Source organism: Peromyscus californicus, unplaced genomic scaffold (assembly GCF_007827085.1).
Source record: "Peromyscus californicus insignis strain IS unplaced genomic scaffold, ASM782708v3 Scaffold_7__1_contigs__length_154581171, whole genome shotgun sequence".
Lineage (NCBI taxonomy): Eukaryota > Metazoa > Chordata > Mammalia > Rodentia > Cricetidae > Peromyscus > Peromyscus californicus.
In genome coordinates this window covers 22585299-22612107 of record NW_026294595.1, presented here as the reverse complement: position 1 = coordinate 22612107, position 26809 = coordinate 22585299, and positions in this window count along the sequence as shown.

Sequence of the window (26809 nt, the reverse complement as noted above, 5' to 3'; positions counted from 1 at the left end):
TGTGGTAAGATGAATATGTATGAGTCTTCCTACTTGCTTGAGGGATTTAAAACAGAAGAGTGGGCTTAAGGGTGTTGTAGTTCAGTGGTAGAGTGCTTGTCTAGCATGTGCAAGCATGTGCAAGGCACTGGGCTTAATCTTGGCAATGGGAAAATAAAACACAGGGAGAAAATAAATAAATAAAAAACGAAAATGAAAACCTCAACGATAAGAACAAAACCACCAAAGAGGAATGTAATGTTGGATCATGTGGCTTTATTCTTCCGTTGTCAAAGGGCTAATTTCTTACCAATTTATCTTTTCATACTGCTTATATTTGCTCCAAACAGCAGCAAGTAAGCAGTAACATATCATGACTAGTTAAGTTATAATTACTTTGGAGGCTTAAAACGTGATCTGTGTATAGTATGTAAGTTACCTTTGTGCCATAACCATATTAACGTGAACGCAAGCTTTCTATGTGTTGAGTGCCTTCTGGTGCTTCCAATTTCTTAACAGGGGAGAATTTGTTGAATGTGGGGACCTGCTTCAGATTGTCAGAAAGGGAGGAAGAATAATTGCATTCATAGGGATGAAAACCAGTGTCCAAAGTATACTCCAGATTTAGATGATGAGAATAGTCTTATAAGTATTATTTAAGAAAGTCAAGATATTTGCTATTTGTTCAAAAGGTATCTATAAAAGCTGGATTACTTTGTAAAATTTAAATGAGTTTTTCAAAGTAAACTTCCTTTATCTGAACAGTTGAGAATACACAAACATTGAGAAGAATAGTGTAGAGAGTTCCCATACCCAATTTCTTCTGTTATCATTTGAGACTATCATACTAATGCATGTGCTAGTCAACCATATTGATGTAGCAGTGTCATTATAGAAGCAAGAATAACACATGACTAACTAAAGTCCATAGCATACCTAGACTGCCTTACCTATACCGCATTTGTGTTTCTCCAACACTGTTTTCTCTGGTTCTCATCCAAAATATCGCATTAAATTTAGTCATGATCTCTTCCTGTAGGCTTTTCTTGGAATTTGCAACTTTCCCAACTTTTCTTTCTTTCCATATTATCATCAGCAATTTGAGCAGTATTGATTAACTCTTTTGTTAAACATCCCCTAACTGAGCCTTGTCTCATGCTCTTCTCATAATAGATGGGGTAATGGGATAACTTGTAATATCAGTGCAAAGGTTTCCAGACTTTGGACATCTTGTATTTTGGGGATGACCTTCTAATTTTTCCTTAGTGGTACTCACTTAGCTGGTGTCTGTGTATGTGGTAGTTCCTTCACAGGGAATTCATTCAGAACATGTACATTTCTTTCTCTACCCAGGGCATAGTCACAGAATACCCACTGTTTGAAAGTCACTACTGTGAGCTCTCTGGATAAAAATCTGAACTGTGGGTCTGGAGAGTGGGCTCAGTGCTTAAGAGCACTGGTTGCTCTTCCAGAGGACCCAGATTTGACTTCTAGCACCCATGTGGCAGCTCACAACCATGTGTTAACACCACTACTAGGGGACTGGATGCCCTCTTCAGGCCTGAGCTAGCATAGCATGCACCCACTTCTCCCACAGGCAGGCAAAACACACCCATCCTCATAAAATAATAAAAGAAAAATTGAAAAATATGAATCATGGTAGATTTATGTCTGAAACTGGAAACTGCCTCGTGAGGTATTCCCATTAAAGTACCAGAAAAAGAGAATCTGACCACTTCCTTCAAAAGCCTCCACGGAGTCTACATGGTCATTTTTCTTAAGGAAAACCTGCTTGTTAGGGCTGGGAGTGTAGATTAGGGTAGAGCATTTACCTAGAATAAGAGGGTCCTTGGTACTATCTATAACATTATAAAACTGATGTAAAAATTCACTTTTTCTCCCAGCAGCAATGGAAAATGATAACAAATATCCATTAACATCAGTCTATAACCCGCAAAGTAAGAAATAATAATAAACCAGGTGATGGTGGATTTTAGTGGTAAAAAAAAATCTGCTTTGCATGCATTAGGCCCTGCATTTAATCATCAGCAATATCAAGCAACAAAGAAAAGTGACAAAAACAATAATCACCTTAATAACAAATTCAATAGGTTTTAAAATTCTTGTTCACATTCTTCATTTTTGTGTACTTCTAAATCAACGATTATAAAAATATACAATCTTACCCGCATTAGATTTTGTTTCTTCTTATCATTTTGAAATGATTTTGGAGTCACAAACACATGATAAAACTCCCAAGCTCAGTGGAGCCCTTCTGCATGTTGGTTGTGAGCCTGGCATTTGCAGGTTCATTTATCTACCAGTTCTGGAGAACTGATTGCAATCATCACTGAAATCTTTAGTTTCTTAAGAGGACATTTAGCTGTCTTCTTTATGATATCCTCTCTGTCCCAAGAAGTCTGGGTTAATGTTATGGGCGAGAGTTACTTTAGAATCAGGCCCATTTACTACTAATGGATTAAAACGCCTGAGCAGGGAAGGCACTGGATGGACCCTAATTAGTAGAAGAGGAAAACTGAGTTGGAAAAAACTTGATCCAAGTTTTCTTTTTGTTATGTAGTTATAATATTTTCAAAGTTAGTATTTTTATAATGACCCTTTGATGAAATTCTCCTACTCTTCTTATTTAGACTCCAGCTGTCTCCTTTAAATTTCTCTTCAGCCATGTCATCTTCTTCCCTCATGTGACTGACTTGGGTTCAGTTCTCACCATTCATTACTCTTCTCCAAAGGCTTGCAGGCTTTTGGTCTCAAATACTTTTTATCCTTGTGATTATTTTCATGTACTGCTTTTAGCTTTTAAAACTTTGTTTGGATATTGGTGCTAGTCTCATATTATTTAGTAATACATTTATGTTCTGTCATTATAGTTACCCCACCCTTCAGCACTCATTCAGTTTGTTTCAATCTGTGCTGACATGAAACACAGGCTAGGCTCTGTGGGAAATGTGAACACAGAAAGTCACATTCTGTTCATAAAAGGCTTAGTTCACCAGAGAATAATTTTGCAAGAGTATCCTCTTTGAATTGAGACTGGCTTTTGAATGAGATTTGAGATTTGGGGATACCTGTAATGAGTCTTAGAATAAATAAGTTATACTGAAGGAAGATAAAAGATGGTCTTGAATTCATATGGAACAATAAATTAGCAACTTCTATTAACCATTATTCAACTTTCTAAGACCTCAAGAAAGCGGAAGTGGGGAAATGAAGTAGGACACAGAGAGAAGATGAAAGTGAGACTTTGTGATCTGAGCCTGAGTTGTCTATCTCAAGGGGGAGTTTAGGCAGTGAGGAATGCTCCTTGGAGGGACAGGAAGGAGGACAAACGGAAACACTTGCTGCAGATGAGAAGGTAGAAAGACATAGCTTCGATTGTTGGCATGCTTCTGAACCTTCCTTTACCTGCCACTCAGAGGCTGTAGGAAATCCAGATGTGGTTGTTGTCACAGAGCCTCATTAGGATCCCGTCCAACCCCAGCAAACGCATCAGGAGGCTGTGTTGGCAGCAAACAAATCCATTCCTAATGGAAGTTGGGGAAAAAACTGAAAGCCTTTGCTCTGTCATCTGAATGTTTTGTTTGAAAGAGCATATAGATTATTTATAGTCCATCGAATAAACCTGAGGGTCTTTTAATAAACTCATAGATTATGTTGCTCAAAGGAGTTTATTGAAATAATATCTGAACTCGCCCGTGACAATGACATTCTATGAGTTTATGGCTTTATCCCATGTGGAATAGGATTTCCCACTTACCCCAGGGTATCTGCATATCATCTTAGCATTCAGCAGGAAAATGGAAGAATGACTTCGGGTCACAAGGCCAGCTTCTCATACACTTTTCCCCCTTAAAAACACAAACACAGACCAAATCAGGATAACTAATGAAAGATAGGGCAGAGAGGAACAGACTGCCTTCCAAAGCAGGTACATGGAAGCCTTTTGTTCATATTTATTTTGGGGAAACAGTGAGTTTTGCTCCTCATAGTCGTGTTTGAAAGTCACCATGTCTTTCCTGGTCAGAATATTAGGGACTTGGGGAGTTTGATTTGGATCTGATCCAAGAAAGAGCAACGGGGAAGTAAAAATCCACATCACCAGAGCCTGTGTCTTTGTTTTGAGTGCCGTTCATTTCTTGGATGGACCTGAGACATTGTAAGTGGCCTGAAAGGGTGGGACTACTGCTCACAACACTCTCAGCACCTCCACGGTTCACCCGCACTCCCACAGGCGTTTATTGTGTGTCTCTTTCAGAATTATGGTTGCTTCTCTTTTCTTAAAATTAAACCACTCAATTACACAGTATTGCTTGAAATTCACAAATTTGAAAAGTCCCTTGCTTCCCCTTGTTCTACCTTTATGTTCTCTCTCTTTATTCCTCTGACCCCCAAACTCCTTTCCTTCCTGTCAGAGCCTTCTCGGCTCTCGCTGTCTCTTCAAATCTCACATCTCACTTGAAATTTCATTTAAAGTCTGGGGCCCCTCCCTGTATTCCTTACTCACTTCGCCCTCCACTGCCATTTATTTAACTTTATAGTGACATTTACTAACTCCATAAAGACTTCTGAGGTAACAGTCTTGATGAAACACACATGATTCTATTGTATTATTACTTCTTTTTCCAAGGGAGACTATATCCAGACAAGAACAATGGAGAATTGTTTTCTTTCACATAGGAAAAATGAATAACAAAATCCTGGAGACCCTCTAGTGAGGAGACCATCCTGTCAAGATCTTTCTTTCTGTTATGAGAACACAACATCTCTCACCCTGAGAGATGGAGTGATTTTTCCCAGGGTGACAAGTCACACATAGCCAGGCTGGACTGGGGTTTGCCGGCTCTCATAATGATTTTCTTTGCATCCCACTCTATAGCCCGTGCCAGACATTGCCATTCCTTATATCCTAGAACCCTTTGTAGACACTAAACCTCTGAATGTGCCAGCCCCTTGTGGGACGTGTCTTGTTGGCATATTCTCTTGTACACTTCAAGTCATCTCCAGTGCATTTATCATTCTAGAACAATATGAAAGGGATACAAACACTTGTTGCAAAATATTATTCAGAGAATATCAAGAAAAAACTTTGTGCATGTTCAGCGAAGATGCAATGCTTGTTTCCTAAGTATTTTTAAGGATTAAGTTTGTTTTGAAAAATGTGTAGTGTGTATGTGCACATGTATGTACCTGAGTAGGTTCAGAAGAGGGCTACTGATCTTCTGAGCCTGTAGTTCCAGGTGGTGGTGGGCCATCTGACGTGGGTGCTATGGAACTTGGATCTTTTTTAACTGCCTACCTGTCTCTCAGCTCTTCATAAATATTTCTGACCCTTAATTGGTTGCATTTGGAGATGTGGCACCTGTGAATACCAAGGGCTGTGTATTTACTTTGAGACAGGAGTTTGAACCAGGTCATACAAGTTCACACTGAGGAGTGATTTCCAGACTGACCTATTTCACTACCCACTTCTGACTATAAACATGGGTTAGGGACCAAAGACTCACAATGCATGGTGTCATCCTCATCAAAGTTACATGTGCCCCAATGAGATCTCTGCTAATGGAACAGGGAAGATGCCATGCCAGGGAGGGGATGAACTGTGAGGGAAAATGAAGCTGAACCAAAGAATAGAGAGTAAAAACATAGGAGCTGTATGGGATTTGGGAACATGGCCAGAATGGACAACCTGAGGAAGTGGTACCGGAGCAATGGGTAGAATGAACTCAAAGAGTGACAACATCTCTAAGTCAGAGGGACAGCAAGTTCAAGCACCCTTGAATGGTGAGACTATAGATAAGTTTCATTCGGAGATTTCAGGCATGGTTTTTGAATTAAGTTGTTATGTTTTGTATATATCAACTGTTTAAATCCAACAATATTTGAATTTTATTCACCGACCATTTTAGGACTCAGTGTTACAACAATTCACTAATTATACATCACACGTGTTATTTGAGTCCAATTGTAGGAACACATGAAATGAGGCTTAGCCTTCTTTCTACAGATTCACAGAAAATACTTCTTGACTGAAGATTTTGTAACCAAATAGCAGCACACTAAAAACTGAAGCTATCTTTTTGTTAAATGGTCCCAGCAAAGTTACAGAGTATATAAGTAAAAGAATCAACTGTTTTCTTGGAGGCCAGAAGTGACTTTCTATACTGTAAACCAAAATGAATACACAGGAGGCTTTGATGAAGTCATGTTGTCTCATAGAAAGACTCTCAGCACTGGAGGACAGGGAGATTAGGGCATGAACTGCTTCTCATGTGAACCTAAGCTCTGGGATGCTTGGTATCCTACTCAGGAAGAGGCTAGCCCACTTTGACCTTTACAGCCCATTGCAAAGTCATTGCTGAGCTATTATTTCAGAAGATTGAGTTAGAATAATGTTCAACTCAGCTTCCCGGAGCTGCATTTGAAATGCAATTAATTGACTGCTGTTAGTTGTCAATTAACATTTATTATCAATTAGTTCATCAAATTGATTACTTGGCAGGACCTTAAAGTCTAAATGCACTCCTTTCCATTATAAATATGTCTATAAGAGTAAAAGCTACTCACTAATTGATGTCAAACTGGAATTGCTTATGTCGGACTTGAGTCTTATCCATACTGCGTTTTAAAATCTATATCAAGTCAACTTGAGCAATATTTATAAGGTTCTCACTATTAAAATGTGCATTTTGGAGGTGTTTATTTTCAGAAGTAATCAGTAAATATTATAAGCTGAAGCCTTACACTGACTCAGAAAGTCTAAAACAGCTTTATTTTGTGCTCACATCTTGATTTTACTTGATTTTAGCCAGTACTTCATTTCTCAGTGGTGCAGACATTTTTTTTTTATACATGTAAAACTTTCATGTATTGGCTTTCATATTTTGTGAGTCAACTAGCCAAAAGATATAAGCATTCAGAACAGTTTGCTAATATTCCTGTTTGAAAGAGTAATGCTTTTAAAATTGCTTCCTCTTGACACAAATTTCACTACAATTTCCCAGGTTAGTTTGCATTTCATCCATTATCTAAGAACCAATTAATAGACTTTTAATTTCTCTTTCCATATTTTGCGTTAGTTAAAGGCAAACTGGCATTTTACCATTTTTAAAAGATCCTCTTTTTTGAGGTGTGGGAGGTGATTTACAGACAAATGTTTAACATTTACAATATATTTTACCTTCTCTTTTTTAAAAGTTGGGATGAAGAATGGGATAAAACTGTAAGATCTCCTCTTAACTATTTAACAAAGCAAAGGATACCTACAAGGGATTATTCATTTTTATTGCCTTTGTGCAAAAAGATAATTCTTGCCTTCTCCTACCCCAAATAGTGACCTAAATATGGCTGAAAGACACAACATGTGACCTGCTTAGCACGGCCTGCCATGGCCTCGAGCCACAGCAGGATCGCTATTAGAGGCACTGGCACAGATGCTACCAGATGGCCAACATATTGTCCAGAGATGACCCATGTATAATTGCAGAAAGTTCAATACATTCAGGTTTGGAATTTAATTGCATTGACCACCTTACCTACTGTGGCTTCATGCTGTAATTATTTAAGGTGGAAACGCAGTTTAAGAGAGTGAGGCGACTCCTTGTGAGTGCTGCCTGTCTGCCTTTCACCAAGCACTGAGTGTCCACAGGTGGGATTCCAGGTGTTCCCAGCTACCTGAGCTGAGAACAAATGGTGACACATTCACTTGCCGCTCATGACTTGGCTAGGCCGTTTGTGTTCCAATCAGTTTAGCCACAGATAGCAGCTTCTAACTATACAGAATACGTTTTCTTGATTTTGACCCTTTTGTGTGGTGTGGGGAGATGGGAATGGATGACATGCAATTGCTTCCTCCACTCACTGAGTTCCTTGCTCGTTGTCAGTTTAATTTTCATTTACCTTGCCCTGCCCTCCACTTCCAACTCTGAAGCTGCAGCTGCAACAACGTGAGCTGCCATTGGATGATGCAGTCTTCGTTTTCAGTAACAGATCTTACGCGGGAGGTCATTAATTTGATCTTGTTGCACATGTGACTATCCAGATACTAACAAACAGGAACGTGGGCTTTAGTTAGAATGGGGTTTGAACCCTTTCTTTCCCCAGAAAAATGACAGTTCTGTGCTACGGAAGGGCAGAGAACTATTGTTTCAGTTTCCGTCTGCAGGCTGTTATTTCTTAAAATGTTTCTGCTAAGCAAATGTAATCACGATGGCATGCGTTATTAATTCAAAATAGCTTCTCAAATGGCTCAAGCTCGGGATGGCAGCGTGTCTGGTGCAATGCCATTTGTCATAATTCTTTGCTCTTATGTCGTGCCTTTCCTCCAAGCCACTCACATACTACATTTGCTTTGTGTCTACATTAAAGACAAAAGATAAACCCTCATTTAGTTAGACCTTTCCAATTCACTGCGTCTTTCCACGTCTACACTGTAGACCATCTACTGGTATCCCTGATTTGCTCTCTTGATACGTCCTAGAAAGAGATTTCACAAAATTGTCAAGGAAAATTATATTTTCTGCCAACATCTGATTTGAGAATGAATTTTGTGGTGGAAGCCATTTTACTTACAATGCTCCCAGTGATGCTTTTCTGACACTTGTCACCATTAATTATACTTTACAAAGTCCATTATTTGTTAAAACTACTTGTTTCAAATCTGAAGCAAAATAATTTTTACTGAAAAATTATTTTACTGAAAAATTTTTACATTTTGGTACTTCAAATAATTTTCCCCACCCCCCCAGGAAAATAGAGAAAGGTGGAACATTGTTAAACAAGAAAATAATGCTCATAAAATTAAGAGGATATTCCAAGTTATTGTTTTATGGTTTAGACTTGCGGATAAGCATTTTAGAATATCACAAACCTGATTGGTTAGTGTCCCTTTAAAGGAGGGTGTCAGCTGCTGTCATATGGAATGCATCCCCCAAACTTGCTGTTTATTCATATCCCAGTTAAAGCCGAAACAAACAACTGAAGCTAATCACGCTTGAAGTTGGGTATCGCCTTTGTGGGCTTTATGAGCCTATTTTTCTGAAATTAGAAATTGCCTGAGTGAAATGTTTCTAGCTAAACTGCTTTCTACTGAAGTCATGATTTTTACAGTCAGATAAATGCCCCTTAAGCTCCATTTATGTAAGCGTCAGTGACATCCAGTGGCTAGCAGGCTGATCACAAGTGTGTCTCCCAGTGTGGGGGGCCCCTGGCTCAGGCATACCAACCGGAATCTGCTCTGCTTCGCTGCTGATGCTTCCATTCTAGAAAGTTCTTTTTTTTTTCTTTTTCTTTTTTTTTTTTTAGCCAAATGTGGTCCTCTGACTGGGATGACTATACATTCTACTGTGAACTTTTCGAAACAACACTGATAGAAATGAGAATTGAAAATTGGAAATAAAGATGCACACAGAGATTGCACAGGAAAATACCATTGCTTGGAAAACATAATTAGCATCAACACTAAACCCGAGGCTTGAAACTCTGCAGGTGTTGCTTAGGAATGGTTATCAGGGAGCATGCACAGCTCTCAGTGATACAGGGAGGACTTGTAAATTCTGGCGGGATTGGTTCATTATGCAGTTGGATGATGTTCCTGTTAATGTTTCAAACACATATGCTTCATAAAATGGTCCACCTTAATTTGAAAAAAGGTACTACTTGCAATTATGTGAGCCACATAAATTTATTTGCAGACAGTCAATTCATATTGATCATAACCCGACCTCACAATGACCTTGAGGAAAGGTAGTCTGTGACGGGTATAGATATTGGGATCAATACCGGAGTGCAATTGACTACACCTAGTTACTGATAAATGAAGTAAAAAGGTACACTATTTTCAGAAACAAAGATAATAACAGCTCATTTAGTCAACTGTTTGCAAAGGTTTAATATTGATACATGTAGTTATAATGACATCCTCGGGCGTTTTCAAATGGCAGAAAACAATAGGGTGCAGAGTCACTGAGCACATTAAGGAGAAAGAATCATTACTTTCCAACTCTGAATAAGAAATGCCACACTATTTCTGTCAACATCGCTGTGAACCAGGGCATTCCATAAGCAGTGCAGGGAGATCCTGATCCCAACACACAGGGCTGTTTGTTTTAGTGTTCGGTATGTGCCAGTTCTTGTGAAATGAAGCACCCTATTATGTGGGAACAAAGCCTCCAGGACCACACATTGTACGTTAGTACTACCCTCTCTTGCACATTTGCGGTGGAATTAGCTTGCCTATCCACAGGTAGAACCAACTGTAATCATGAGGAAGAGAGCATTTGGTCTCAGCGCATCTGCTCCATGTTGATGCATGCCCTTCTGCTATGGAAACTTAAAAGAAAGGATGTTAACAAAAATTTCCCCCAATTGTTCCTTTCTCTTTGCTGGGAATTCCACAGAGTGAGCACTTGGCAAGTTATGCAGAACCTAAGTAAATAGCGTCCATTGGCAGAATGGTAACAGGTTGTGTAGCTTAATTGGAGGAGAGAAGTTCAGGAGCCGGCCGGTGTCTGCTGCACCCAGTTGGTGAATGGTGCCTATGGAGAGAACAGAGTGATTTTTGCAGTGAGCTCATTTTGGGTAACTAGTCAGCTTGCAACTGTGAGCCAGAGGATTTGCATTCCGTGTGTTTTTCCTCCCCCCCCCCCCCCCGTATAAAATATATTTCTATATCTTAAGCTTTGTTTATCTTTTGCCAGTACAATTTTTAAGAAATTGGTGCCAGCACTCTGATACTGTGTTTCTAAGGGAGGGGAATGCTGAGTGGCTATTAAAGCCTGCAAACGGAGTGAAAAGCTCCGTTAGCATAGGCTCCTGAATGCCCAAGTTTCTTTCTTGATCTTTACAGTTAATGTCTGGCCCCATTTCTTAACCCACTTCCTTCCCACCCTGCCTTCCCGTTTCTGGTGCCTTTGCGTCTTTTGGTACCTGCTCTGGCCTCTTCTACTCTTATGCAGCTATTTATCAGTAAGCCCGAGTTTTCTGTGTGGTACCCTATCAATAAGCCTCTGGTTCCGTTAGTCAGTGCTCTGGAAAATCCTGTGTTATACTGGAGAACTCTAAATCTCTGTTATTGCTTCCCGTAGCATGAATAAAGAACACCCTCTTATAGGCACTGGGAGGTCCTGAGCTGTTTAGTGGCGTCGCTGCAGTCACTGAGACACCCTGAAACACCTATCATCAAGGGGGTGCTAATTTAAGGTATTAAAGACTGATGGCTTCAGCTAGCTTAGTCTTCCCTTTGCTTGACAACTTTAACCGACCTGGTGGGCCAGGCAGATTCTGGACTGCAGATTTTTCTGTTCTGCAGCTGGGCTGTCTGACTGGAGTAGTTATTAACTCTCACCAAGAAGATATCAGTAATTAGGAGGCCAAGAATAGACTTTTGTATACCTTGTTGATATCAGACAGAAAGAGCAGAACATCCTCTTTGTTTGTACCGGGAAACTTCTAACGCTAAATTCCCATCACAAGAGTGATAATAGTACCTCATACCATACTCCAGAAAGCCTCTCCCCAGGAGGGTTTGTACCATGACTGAGGGCAGCATGAAAGAGACTAGCCTAGGATTTCTTTGATATTTCCTTTTCCCCTTTTCACGTGGCTAGGTCTTGAAGTAGGACCTTGAGCATGCTGGCCAAGCATTCTGAACCGGAGTTAGACCCTCAGCTCTTGACTCTGAGCTTTCTGGAAGGCTTTTGTTTATGTTATGTGGTATACATTTGGCAAGAAGAAGTCAGTTTTTATGTTTCTGAAGGTTTTTTTTGGCAAAGCTGAGTAGGAATCCCAGCAAACACCTGGTGATGGCCCAGAAGTCGCTGGCTGCACGGGGACTGACTGTCTGGCCTTGTCTTCTCATTAAATACGAGTCTTGCCTCTCGTATAGACCGTTCTGAGTACCTCAGCTGTGAGTGTCATGCCTTTTGGCTAAGACAGTAGAAGGCAAAGGACTATACTGACAATCTTTTTCTTTGTATTCTAATTTTAATTTTGGTAAAAATCACAAGTGACATCATGGTGCTATTGTCTAGAACTCCTCCACTCAGCTGCTAAGCCATGGACGTCATCAGTCAACACACCTGGCTGATCTGTGGTGGCTGTTTGGGTTTATCTTGCACTGTCCTTTGGTCAAAATTTTTCTTTAGGATTCCACGTCAGGTAGATGTGCTCTGATGTTCCTTCTTGGTAACTGTGATGGCCCCTTGTATGCTAGGACATGACATAATGACATTCCATATGAATCTTCCTCTCAGGCAATCCTGTATTCCAGACTGTCCCTCAGGACAAAGCCGTCCTTTAAAAATCCAATATGCTATTCAGTTGGAGTATTTTTTTCTGTGCCAGGTTGCCTAGTAATAAAGAGATGAATCATTCCATTGGACCTAAAGGCACACATAGGGATATACCTACAAAAGAATGGCAACAGCCTTGAAGAGTTTCTCAGCAACGTTTGAGATTAATCTTAGACATTGATGTTTTGTCATAGCAGACATATACTGACACTGTAACCCAGTCATCCACAACATGACATCCTAATAAGTCTGCCTGTGCCACTGTAGGGACAGAAGAGCAGCAACAGTAGAAAGAGAATTAAAAATAATTTACTTAGTGTGTGTGTGTGTGTGTGTGTGTGTGTGTGTGTGTGTGTGTGCGTATGAGTGCATATGCTATGGTGTGCATGTGGAGGTCAGAGGACACCTTGAGGAACTCGGTTCTGTTCTTCTACCATGTGGGTTCTGGGGCCAAACTCAGGTAGTCAGGTTTGGTGGCTTGCTGAGTCATCAACCTGACTCCTCAGTGGATTTTTAACTGAAGGCCACAGGTAGGCATTCCAGAAATGTGACATTTGATATAGATTCTGAAACGTGATTGCCATGCATCCAAGTTCAACAATTTCACTTTGCCAACGGTGTTTTGATCTCTACCTTCTGGTTATTCTGTGCATTATCATAAGAAATGGAATTCCTTTGCTGGGGCCCCTTTTCTCTGACAAGAACAAATTATCCTTGGTGAGAGATAAACAGTATTGATTGAAAAGAGGAAAAAAAAATCTCAATTCTGCTACTCAGCTCAGGTATACCAAGTGATCACGAAGACCTCACACCCATGACCAATTTTCCAGGCCTCAAACTTATTTATCCTGATTTCTGGGCCTGTAATCCTAAATGTCCCAAGACATGAAAACAAGCAAGTGCACAAAAATCAAAGGACTTACTTACCATTTATCACTACAGGAGATTGACCTCTACAGTAGAATGCCTTAGGTGCATTTTTGCTATGGTGCACCTGCTAAAAAATATCTTATATACATTAAAAAATGCAAAATAACAAAGCAATAAACTTTACCATATTAATTAATGTTGAATTACAGCCAAACTCTTATATAAGGGCATATGAATACACGGTAATGGCAAATTAATTCTTTATGATCAGTGCTATTGTAATCAATGTAAAATGAATTCATAATGATAAGATACTTAAAATAAAGAGTTACCACAAGAACAATAAAAGATCATCCTCATCTGAGCTAGAGCATACTAATAAAGTATTAGTTCAATAAGCTGGGGCTCTCCATGACAATCAATGGGAGATAATTTATTTCTACTTGCCAGTGTCTTGCTTTTCCTGTAAGGGCTGCATAAAAGCATAGTCCTTTGATTCTACTGTAAGTTGTGTGGTGAGGAAGAAGTAGAGTACTCTTATTATTAAAAGTTTCACTGTACCATTCACTTTAGACATCACTTCTCTGCCAAGGAACTCAGGGCAAATTATACATGCAAATTTACTTTCCAAATGAGTTCCCTTTTGTCTCTATAGCCTCTGAAGACCACGTGATTTATCTTTCTCTTCTTTATTTCATCAATTCATCCTCTCTCTCTTGTTATGCACATACATATGTTTATTAATATGTATATGTATATACATTAAACCTGAAAAAGACCACACTGGGCTTCCACGTTTTCTCTCTTTTTTTTTAATGCTGGTATACATTGGTTTTTATACTTTTGTTTCTTGATTTAAAAGACCTTATTAATTCTTTAAAAATTTCATACAACGTATTTTTATCTTATTTATACACTCCCTTAACTCCTCTCAGATCTACCCCCAGCTCACTTTATTACCCACCCAACTTTGTGTTCTCTCTCTCCTCTCTCTCTCTCTATATAGATATATATTTCTCTCCCCCCCCCCATAAACACATCAAGTTCAATTTGTGTTGCCCAAATTACTCTTGGATGTGGGGTCTGCCTTGTAATGTGGTTGACCTACCAGGGATCACACCCTTAAAGAAAACCGAATCATCCTCTCTCAGCAGCTACCAAATGCCAATAATTCCTCAGTTAGGGGTGGGGGACTTTCTGCCTACCTCACCCTCTCTATGCTGGGATTTTGTCAGCATAAGTTTGCATGGGTCTTGTGCATGCTGTCACAATCACTGTTGTGTTTAGAAAATACTTTTCTCTGGTTTTTACAATCTTTCTGTCCTCCAACTCTCTCAAAGTTCTCTGAGCCTTGGGGGAAGGAGTGTGATAAATATGTTCCATTTAGGGCTGAGCACTCCAAAGTCTCCTATTTTCTGTACATTGGCCAGTGTGGGTCTCTGTGTTAATGGCCATTTAATACAAGAAGTTTCTCTAATGAAGGTTGAGAGATACATTAATTTACGGGTACAGAAAGAAGTCAGTAGGAGTCATTTTAATACCATGTTCATTTATCAGAATAATAGTAGTAGATTATCCTTTAGGGCCTATGACTTATCTAGCCAAAGTTTCTTGACCTTGATAACAGTGCCAGACCTCGGTTCCATCTCATGGTGTACACCTTAATTCCAGTCAGAGAGTGCTTGGTTCCTCCCATAAAACTCATGGTGCTATTGTATCAGTGTACAAATCTTGCTAGAGTAGTCATTATTGTAGCTCATGGGGTTCACATATGGGTAAGGCTGTTGAGTAGTTTTTTCTCTGGTAGTGAGCAAAGCACCTTCCAGCTCTAGGAAAGCTAGTTAGTAGCTATGAAGCTTTCAGATTGATTCCTGCTTGATTTTTTGATCTTTTATAATGCAAGAATGTGTAAATGTGTAAAAGCCTTTAGCAATAGGTTTTTACCACCAATTTCCGGAGGGTAATGAAGAACAATGATAATAGCCTGCAATGTTTGGCAGTCCATGGGACCCCACTGGCCAACAACTCAAAAATAGGCAACCTTTTCCTGGTGTTAGGGGTTTTTATTTGCTAATATGTGGTGTCTAGTTGGGGATCCCCCCCATTATAGGGTAATACCACTTAAGACGCCATGAACATGGAAATTAATGGCTGTCCTTTACCATACATTTAAGAATAAACCAATGATAAAGTTAAAACCAAGACTCATTTTACTTTTTCCTGTCTGCCTTTTCTCTGTTCCTTCTTTTTCTTTGTCCTTTCTTTTCACTTCTTTCCTTTGATTTTTTCATCTTTCTTCTATCATAAGTATTTCTGAGTATCTTCCATATGTTAGGTATATTCTGAGCCCCAGAAGTAAATTCATGAAAGTAATATGAAGCTTATATGTGATCTGGGTCAACCTTTAGTTCCTATTTTGTTTGTTACTTGATTTTGGGTTGAGACAAGTTTCAAGTTCCTCTTTCTTGGGAACATGGAAAGCTGTATTTCTAAACACTCCTGATAAGTAAGTCTGTATGATAAGTTCTATATACTCAGTTAGATGTGAAGAAATACTGTCTGATACTTTGGCCCAAGCTCATAAAACATGTCTTCAGTTCCTTTTTCCTTCTCACAAGGAAACTTCATCTTGAAGTCATACAGCCACAGACAGTAGCAGCCTGTATTGCTAATCACTGTGTTTTAACCAGTGTTTTCTATAGGCTCTGAGTATTTAGACTCCACCTCTCTCTATCTCTATAATTTGTGTATATCAATACCAAGTCATCCATAGCTATATATTTCCATATGTATTCACACACAGATGCTTCCAACCATAGGAATTGACTCATACCATTATGGAAGTCAAGAAGCCCCATGACCTATGCCGAAAAGCAGAAAATTGGTAGTTGTAATTCATTCGGTCCAAATCCAAAGGCCTAGAAACTGTCTAGAGCTGCCAGTATGATTTCTGGAATCTGAAGGCCTTAGAAACAGGAACTCTGATCTCTAAGATTAGAAGATAGATTTCCTGACTGAAGAAGAGAGAGAGAGAGAGATTTCTCTCCCTCTGTCCCTTTGCTCAGTCACCCGCCAGTGAATTTGATGATGCCTGTTTACATTAGTGAGGAAAAATTTTCTCTACTCAGATTCAAGTGCTTATCTCTTACAAAAAAAAATATGTTCTTGCAGACATACCAAGATTAATAGTTTATCAGTTATCCAAAGTAACTTTTTTTTTCTTTTAGTTTTTTGAGACAGGGTTTCACTGTGTAGCTCTGGTTGACCTGGAACTCACTCTGTAGACCAGGTTGGCCTCGAACTCAGAGATATGCCTTCCTCCGCCTCCTGATTAAAGGCATATGCCACCACAGCCTGGGACCAAAGTCACACTTAACTAGGTCAAGTTAAGCACATAAAATTAACCATCACACTTTATCTGGTAAATAACTGCCACAGAAAGGTATTAGAACAATAGACTATTTTGATAGAGAAACAAATACTTGATTTCATTTATAATTTTTTTGTTTCTGTAACATAATTTTTACCAATTCTTTTGTGCGCCACCACCGCCCGGCCAATTTTTACCAATTCTAAATAGGCATATAATCCCTCAAAGTATCTGTTTCTTCATTACAGAACAGTAATGCTATCCTTTTTACTTACACAATGAAGTTACTTAGCGCTAACACCACACACAAACTACTTAAGTCAGAATTATGCAGTAGTTGAGTCGAACTACTTTGCATCTCAGAATTATAACTTACAATTTTATAAAATTCATTTGGCCCAGGAACATGTCTATCACAATACCAAGAGATGCTATTTAGCTAAAGACTTCAAAAAGAGAAAATGATTTGCTGAGATGATTGACGGCTACTCTGTAATGAGAGTTGCGTGTGTATTCTTACTATGGTGGGCTCTGATAATGGCTTCTTGCGTCTTCTCCTGAAGCCCTGGTGGTAAACCTTATGTGTGTCTCATCTAAAGCTTCCTGGGTGAGTTTCACATTCATCTGTCCTAGAGTCTGTACCAAGCTTTCCAGTGTGTACTTAAAAAGCTTTTATTCCAAAGCTGACTTTTTTTTTTTAGTACTTCCTGAGATTATAGACTTTTGATGGCCCAAGATTTTGTATACCTTAAAAATTATTTTCAATGAGAAGGTTTGCTTCAGTCTGATAGCATCTGTAAATTTAGGTTCTGGCTGTGCTTCCTGCCTACCTACTGTGAGAACTGGGTCCTTTTTCACTCTGCTGGCATCCTCTTCTGAAAATCAAAATTCCATAGAGGTGCATGATGGCATTATAAAGTATCCTTCAAAGAAGCAAGAATTGAAGGTGTTTGCTCTGTTTGTCAATGCCCCGATGCTCTACAACCAGGTATTGCTCATGTGTGTATGTTGAATAGTTACTGGAATCAACACATTTTACCTACATGAGCCCTAACTCCCACACAAATCAGTAAAGCAGTATTATTACATTAACTTACATTAAATTACTGCTAATAATAGAGTTAAGTAGAATAAACTCATTCTCTTATGCATTTAGTAATATTATGGAGTTACTGCTGTACACCAGACACTGTTCTTCACACTAGGGTAAAATGGTGAAGAAAATCATTTATCTTTTAGCTTATAGCATTTCTATTCTCTCATCCAGAAACAGAAAGGACCACACAACACTGGATAACTTCAGATTACGAGAATCGTTAAAACAGTCATGCTAAAGAGAGTATGAGTATGATCAGATAATCGGGAGACACCTCTTCTGAGCAAGTGATGATGTTCTGCCTCAACTGGCATACAGAGCCTAGGACTGTCTCATCTCTCAAGGACAATAAACCTGATGTTTATGGCATGTTTTCCAAGGGCTCAAGATAGTATTTATGGAAAGAAGATTGCAAAATTCAAATCACTAATATTTATTTCAAGTGTAAATTGTAACTAACTAACTAACTAAAGGCAACACAGCTATTTTCATTTTATATAATAGCCTAGTTAGATTTCTAGTGCTGTGATAAAGATTATGACCAAAAGCAACTTGGGGAGGAAAGGGTTTTCTTCAGCTTACACTTCCAGGTCACAGTTCATCTGAGGGAAGTTTGGGCAAAACTAAAGGCCAGAACCTGGAGGAAGGAACTGAGGTAGAGGCATGGAGACAGCTACTTTCTGGCTTGATCCTCATGGCTTTTTCCTCATGGCTTGTTCAGCCTTCTTTCTTAGGGCCACCAGTCCAGGGGAAGAAATGCTCCTCACCATGGGATAGGTCTACCACATCGATCTTTAAAAAAAAAAAATGTTCCTCCCCTTAGACTTGTCTAAAGGCAATCTAATGGAGGTATTTTCTCAATTGAGGTTCTTCTTCCTAGATGTAAACAAACAAACAAGAAAAAAAAAGCAACCTGGACAATGGCCCCTCCCTTCTATTTTGACACACAAACACATCATTGTTAAACCATAACCTTTCCTTTTTTGTCCCCAAGATAGCATGTTAATATTAATGATGATATAAAACATTCTGACTTTTAAAAGTTTACAAACTTTAAAAATTTCAACCCTTAAAAGTCCAAAGTCTCTTCAAAATATTCAAGTATTTCTACAAATCCAGTCTCTTTGCTGTGGGCTTCTATGCAACAACAGTATTGATGATGATGATGATGATGATGATGATGATGATGATGATGATAATGATGATAGTAACAACAACCTTCTTACTCGAAGAGGGAAAACTAGGGCACAGTTACATTCAAAACAAAGCAAACGCAATGTCTAACAGTGTAAACCTCAGTGTCAAACATCTGGGACTCACAATCTTCTGGGCTCCCAAAGGCTTGTGCAGCTTCGCTTCTCTGGTTCTGCTGTCCACAACGTACATAACAGCTCTCATAGGCCCAAGCCGGCTCTGCTTCAAAGCTGCTCCTGTCCTTGGTGGTCATCCCATGGCAGTGGAATCTCCAACATTTGGGGGTCTCTTCTGCAACTGGGCCACACCTTCACCAATAGCCTCTTCTGGGCTCTTTTCAGGGACTCTAACCCTACAACATAGTGACAAGCCTCAGCTTCTCTCCATGACCCCTTCCATCCTGTGGCTTCCATTGCAACTGAGTCCACATTTTTACCAGTGGCTTTTCCTGGCCACTTACAAGTGTCAAATCTCAGCTGTTCTCCATAATTCCTTTTTACCCTCAAAACCAGTACTTGCTAGGAAATTGTTAGACATTGCCAATGTCTGACTGATAGCATGAGAAACAACCTTGGTTCCCTCTGGATTACAGCTTCTGTGTGTTGACCCTGAGGAAATAGTCCCAGAAGATTTCAGCTCAATAATGCTGGTTTCTTCTTAATCACAGGTGATATCTGAGCTTCAGATAACTGGCATCAATTGTCCCAGTAAAGCACAGATTTCACTACAGTGGCAACGAGAGATTGCTAATCACAGCTGATTCTTCAGCCACAGATGACCAGAACCACATGTTCTTAATTCAAAACATCACTCAAACAGCCCTGGTGGAGCGTTTGCTTCTCTCTGAAACTTCATAAGCCAGACCTCCACTGTCTGCACTGCTCTCAGTGTTATCTTCCAAGCTTGCACAACAGCAGCCTGCTGAGCTCTGAGCTTTTGGGCTTTTCCAGCCCAAAGTTACAAACGCTTTCACAATACTCCCCCAAATACACGGTCAGGTCTGTGGCAGCAATACTCCATGACCTGGTACCAATTTCTGTCTTTGAGGGTTTCCATTGCTGTGATAAAGACCATGGTGAAAAGCAGTTTAGGGAAGAAAGGGTTTATTTTATCTTAGATGACCAGGTACAGTCCATCACTGAGGGAAGTCAGGTTAGGAACTCAAAGCACAAACGTGCAGGCAGGAACTGAAGCAGAAATAATGGTAGAGTGCTGTTTTGGGGATTGCTTCTCATGACCTGCTCAGCCCCATTTCTTGTATAACTCGGGACCACTTGCCCAGAGATTGCCCCTGTGGGATGGCCTACCTACATCAATCTTTAATCAAGAAAATTGCCTACAGTCAATCTGATAGAGTCTTTAACACACTGAAATTCAATTGTATCTTTTTTTAAATTTCATTTTATTATGACTTTAGGGGATATTTCAAAGCCAAGGGAGATTCACAAAAACTTTGGACAGCACCAAGGGCAAGAGGGATTTACCTTTTCATGTTCATCATGGGACCAATGGGTCATTCTGGAGATTAAGGTCAGTGTGGATGCTGCAAACACTGTATCAGTTGCTTGTGCTTCACAATAATGCTCAGTTACCACAGAAGATGAGAGTGGCCATTAAACAATTGCTAATTCAGGTATGCTCAGAACCTTCTTTTACGCCATGTGGTAGAGGAGGCAGAGCAGTTCTGTGTTGTCTGTCAAGTCATAGAACGTTTTCCCTGCTTTATTTTCCCTCCAATTGTCATTGAAAATAAGTAGTCATAATGCCTAAGTCTTGCCTGGCCTCTGCTATGCTATGTATAATAAAACCCCAGACAGGGCCCCCTGGTTTAGAGGTCCCTTTGTGGGAGTGATTTAGGTAGAGGCAGGATCAAGAATAAAGAGCGTTCATCCTCTTCTTCAGAGGGAGGGGTGGAATAGCCTTCCCAAACATCTCTTTTCAGAACCAGTATTTGGCTAAGAGCTTTAATTTCATTAGACAAGTGGGGGCTGGGTTTTTCCATGCATCTCAGCCTCCTTTAATGTGTAAATTACATAGGATTTGCCACTCATTACAATGCTGATATGATTATTGGCCACACTGCACAGGCCCCAGTGATAGGCTAGCTAAGAAGTGGCATGTGTGGGAAAAATTGGATAGCACTTTTTTTTTTTTTAATCACAAGCCTTCAAGATAATTGAATCCACAAACATGAGACTCCCAATGTATTTTCTCAGTGTGCTTTATGTCCAGTAGATTTTTTGGGTGGATGTGGTATCCTGAGAGGAGATGGAGTTGTGGGGTGAAGGCCACTCAAGGCCAAAGGGAGTGATATAGGCTAAGCATTTTAGATTTAGCAGGAACAGTATTAGCATCTTGACTGCAGGAAGATACATCCTTTAACTCCTGTGACTTCAGTTTCCCCATTTGTAAAAGAGGGATAACAAATGCCTTCCTTGTGTATGGTGTGGTGGTTTGCACGAAAAGGGCGCTGATAGGCCCATAGCGAGTGGTACTGTTAGGAGGTGTGGCCTTGTTGGAGTGGGTGTGGTTTTGTTGGAGGAAGTGTGTCACTGAGGGTGGGCTCTGAGGTTTCAGATGCTCAACCAGGCCCAGCTTCCCTGTCTCTTCCTGCTGCCTGCCTGTGAATCCAGTTGTAGAACTCTCATCTCCCTTTCCAGCACCATGTCTGCCTGCATGCCACCATGTTTCCTGTCATGATAACAAAGGACGAAATCTCTGAAACTGTAAGCCAGTCCCAATTACGTGTTTTCCTTTATAAGAGTTGCCATGGTCATGGTGTCTCTTCACAGCAATAAAGTCCTAAATAAGACACCATGCCTTTAGGCTCTTAAAGAAACTTCATTTATGAAAACTGCTGTGTATGAGTGCATTAGGAAATACCATTCAAACTGGATTATGTGTTCCTTACAGTAACCTGTAGGGACAGCTGTAGCTAAATACATTTTTAAAAAGTTAAAGAAATTGGTACTCATTCCAAATGCTTCATGGTCAGAGTTTGGTAGAAACAGTTGTAACTTAAAAAACTCTATATGATATGCTTTAAAATGGTGATTAGTTAATTATTAGCAAGGGGCGTGAGAGCCAAGGCATACACATATGTGGGGGTCAGAGTACAGCTTTGTCCTGTTGGCTATATCCTTCTACCTTTATGTGGGTTCCAGGCATTGAACTCAGGTTGCCAGGCTTGGGCAGTAAGCACCTTTACCCACTGTGCCATCTTGCCTGCCCTATAATGTCTTATGGAAATGTTATTAGGAGACTGTTTTCCATATCAACACATTCAAGAAGTGTGTTGCTCTGAGAAGCTCCTTGTTAAAATAACTGTTTGTTTACTGTTTTGCTTGTTATTTATCTAGAGTATCCTCTGAGGTCACTTTTCTCCCATTTGGAACAAATACCCCCTCCCCGCCAGCTTCCTAAGATTGGAGTCTTCCACACTGGCCATGGCTCTGGCACTTGCTTTTGAGTGGAAAGCTGGGGACAGAAAGAAACCTCAAGGTCCCTGGAAAGCGATACTGGAAACTTGAAGGGCCATCAGAGAGAAAGGCTTCGTGATGAAAATAGTCTGCGACTCCAAAATCATGACAGGAGTCCCATCTGCCAATTGGTGTCACTGTTTGAGCATACTGACCAAGAATTTATTGCCCTCCTCTCAACTCCTAAAGAAAATTTATTCTACAGTAATAGAATATGATATAATTTCTACCTTTTCTTATTTATTATTCATTTTTATGTATTATAAACTGCCAGAAATTGAAACCTTCAGCTTAAAAGCCATTCCCTTATTAATGGCTTATAAAGCTGCCATTTCACTCATTTCCACCTGTACAAAATGATCAAACGATAACATTTTATATTTGTTTAATGTTTTGTATTACAAAGCACATGCATTTCTTTTAGATTTTCAGAGCGTATTCCCAAGGATACTAGATTAAAACGATATAAACGTTTCTGGGAGAACAAATACATGTATGTGTATATTTGTTGCTGTAGTAGTGATATGCCTTCATGGGAAATTCTGGGTTCTAAAAGAGAACCATGGCTCCCTTAATACAGTGTGTCAGAGTTTGTGCTTCCCCAAGACTGTAGTTAATGGAAGAAAGTGGTTAGAAGAAGCAGCATTTTCCAAGGTCTGTAGTTAGCTCTCCACCTCTCCATGGAAAGGTTGGCTGCATGTTTTAGTTTCCCCCTAGTTTGTGAAGCAATAGTTGCCTCCTAGAGTCTGATAAAAAGAAATGAGGAGTGTTTGTTGCACTGCCTGCAACAATATAGACTTGGAAGCTTTTGTACTCAAGTGAACAGGCCTCGGCTTCTCTACTGCTGAACTCCCAGCTGCCACCTTCTTTCAGTCCTGGTTGCTACTGAACTGGTTCTTTAGCTCTGGTTTGCATTGCCTGTCTCATCTGGGATGAGAGGCCACCTTGTCTGCCTTCTGTGGTCCACAGACCATGTACTTTCCTCTTTCCTCAGGTCTTGCCATCCAGTGTACTAAGGCCAGACTTAACTTCTGTCTTGTCCCACAGGGTCTCTGCATTACAGTTCAGGCACTGACAGATGCTGAGGACCACTTTTCCCAAGATGGTGTGCAACCATATCTTAAGCTTTGTTGAAAGCTTCTGGAAATGCATGCTAGCCTGTTTTGGCTTTGGGTTTTCCATTCCAGGGGACTAAATACCAAATATGTTAGCCTCTATTTTCCCCATCCTGGCTTGCTCTAAGCTGCCATTTGGGAGCTTCCGCTCTGTTACACAGCCAGGGCTTCCTGGATTTGAACTACCTTAGGAATGCTTTAGAACTCCTACATCAGCTATGAGTAAACACATACTAACTTTATAGTCTCAAGTGGCAGGATAGATTTGAAATGATGGTATCTAGACCACTGGAAGGATTCACTTTCTAGTATGCCTGACTCAAAATTATTCTATTTCCCTCCTCACAGCAGAAACAAGACAACTCATGTAAAGAGGTGTTTCCCATAACCTTTTTGGCTATTTATGCACATGAAATGCATAACCAAGTTTGGCACTTTTCACCAACTTTCTGTACCGAGGACAATAAATCTTCTTAGAAAGTCTTTAGAGTGACTCACGTCTCACATCGAGCTTCCTTCAGTAAGACCAGGGATAAAGTCACTCTAGGAGAACTGCTGAATTCCAGACCCACTTCCCGGCGCTTGTGAAGAAAGGATTTGCTGAAGAAGCGGGCCTCACTATCTCCAACTCCTTTGGCTGTGAATCCAAAGGCAATTTAAGGACAAGGGCAGTTATATGACATGTGGATTGAGTGGGCTGATGCTGGTGGCATTGTTATCTCTTGTCCGATCTTGTATTTATTAGTCTGACAGTGCTTCTGATTAGAAATTCATTCCCCACCAGAAATCACCAGAAATGCCAAGGATAAATATTGATGGCCAAGTCCAGCTCTAGGACTTTCTGGGATATTCTGGGTGGGCCAAACAACAGGTAACATCACTAACATCCCCCAAGCACTACAGTCACTACCCGGGTCATCAGGGAACACCACCAGTTTGACTTTTAACAGCTTAAGTTCCAAAGACAGAAGAAAAAGGGTTTGCGGATACGAGAGTTGAGTGATCACGGTTTGGGGAAGTCTTTATGAAGTCTGGCTGGGATACCTTCCCATTTTGTTCGGCTATACAAATGGTAAATGATGAATTGGATTTATTTCATATAGAAAAATGATGAATCTATGTAGGGGCAGAGACAGATACTTTCCACCACTCAAAAACATAAAAGTTGTGATAATTGATTTATATTCTCTTGAACTATTTGTGAGGAAGACTGTAAATTTGGAACAGGAGGTTCTAGTCTGGATTCTGATCACTAGTACTTCAGTTTTCATCTTAAACTGTTGATGCTGCATTGTGAATTCTTTATCAAGAACTCTGAGAACTATTACAGTATAGAATGCAGAATATTTTTATTTATTATATTCCCTGACATCTATGGGTATAACTTTCAATCCAAGTGCATTCTGAACTGCTGCAGATGGTAGAGGTAGCCAACACGACACATTTGGTTGGAAAACATCATGGATATAAATACCCTTGTCTTTATTTCCTCTAGGATCAGTGGTGAGCCTTATGAACAGAGTAAACACCCATCTGCCTGGAAAACTGCCTGAAGGCAGGGTGATGGACGAGATGTCTTACTTAGATCCCTTGCAAGCCTCTGACTCAGCCTCTGCGTTGTTGCCAATTAATGGAGTTAGCTCTGGTGGGGTATGCCCAGAACTCCAGCCTGTGTGCAGAATGCCCAAACACTTGTTGAGTTTAGTTAAAAACAAGTTCCCTTTTCCATCTCTGTGGAACTAAGCTGCCTCTGAAATGCTCTCGGCAGACCCCTCCATGTGTGGGGCTCTAATAGGAAGTAATGATGAATATAAATGTGTTGTGCTGAGGGGCTACTCATTCAGACTAAGATTTTCCATGACTTGTCTTCAAGGGGCATGGCATGGAGCCTGATGGCATTATTGAAGACCCTTGCCATGGTGTGGTGATATTTTATTTGTGGTGAAATGTGGTGATGTTTTATTGGTGCTTTAATCAATAAAGCTTGCCTGGAGATCAGAGGAAATAGCAAGCCATTTTAAGTAAACAAAGAAGTCGGGCCACAGTAGCACATGCTGTTATTCCTATCACTTGGCAGGCAGGATCTCTGTGTGTTCAAGGCCACACTAGAAACAGCCAGGTGTGGTGGCACATGCCTTAAATTCCAAAACTAGTTAACCATGGAGGTCTGGAGGTCTGTACAGACAGACAGGAAGTGACAGAGCTGGGTGGGAAGAGGAAATGGTGTAGCTGAATGGAGAGAGCAAATCAGATGGCACAACAGCAAGGCATATAAAGCCTGGGTAGACCGGAAGTTGCACCATTTGGAAGCTGCAGAGTGGTGAGGTAGGGTTGGCTGGTGGCTTTCCGTATTTCCTTGATCTCTCTAAGACTTTAACCCAAATTTCTGGCTCCACGTTTTTTATTTAATAAGACCATTTAGAAATTCGTCTACACCATGGTGATGGTCTGATGGAATCAGTATGAACTTGGGCCAACAACTCAGTACTGTTGATGGTCTTCCCACCTGAGCAGATGTGATGCAGTTGAACTTAAAGTGGTGGCTATTAGGTCCTCCTTTATAGTTCTAATAAGCAAAGAGACAGCAGTACACTTTTATTTTAATATATATAATTCACAGTTTTTAAAACTTAAATTTTAAAGTAAGTCATACTGTCTTTGGAACAATTTTAAGAAAGCAGAAAAGTATTGAGGCTCAAACATAAATAATCATAAATCTATAACCCAGAAATAATCACTACTAACTATATGGTAGATGGCCGATAGTTGATGCTTTCAAGTGGACTGAGCATGTGAGAACTGACATGAGCTCACATCCCATTAGATAATGTATGTTTCCCCTGACGAAAAATTGCTTACTATGTGAAGTAAAAAAAGTTAAATTAATCTATTAATTAATTATTAATTATTTTGTATGGAAGGATGATTGTGTGTGTGTGTGTCTGTGTCTGTGTCTGTCTGTCTGTCTGTATTTGCACTTGTGTGCATGTATGTATGGAAGTCAGAAAACACCCCCCTCGTATCAGTTCTTATTTCCCACGTTGCTTGAGAGTGAGTCTCTTTGCTATCCATGGGAGCTGGCCCATGGGCTTCCAGGGAGTCTCCTGTCCTGCCTCCCACCTTGCCCGAGGAGGACTGGGGTTGCAGGCCTGTGCACACTGTCTCACCCAGCTTTATGAGGGTACACACTGAGCAGTCTCATCTCTCCAGCCCTATAATGGGAAATTTTAATTTTAACTTCAAGGTAATAGAGATTCTTAGTGTTTTAGAGGTGAGTGATTTCCCTTTTATCATTCTTTGGACTATACCCTGGAAAGGTTGTATGGGCTCCTTTTTGTCATCACTTTCCACTCCGGTCTCACCTCTGATCACGTGCAGCCCCAGCAGTTTCTACCATC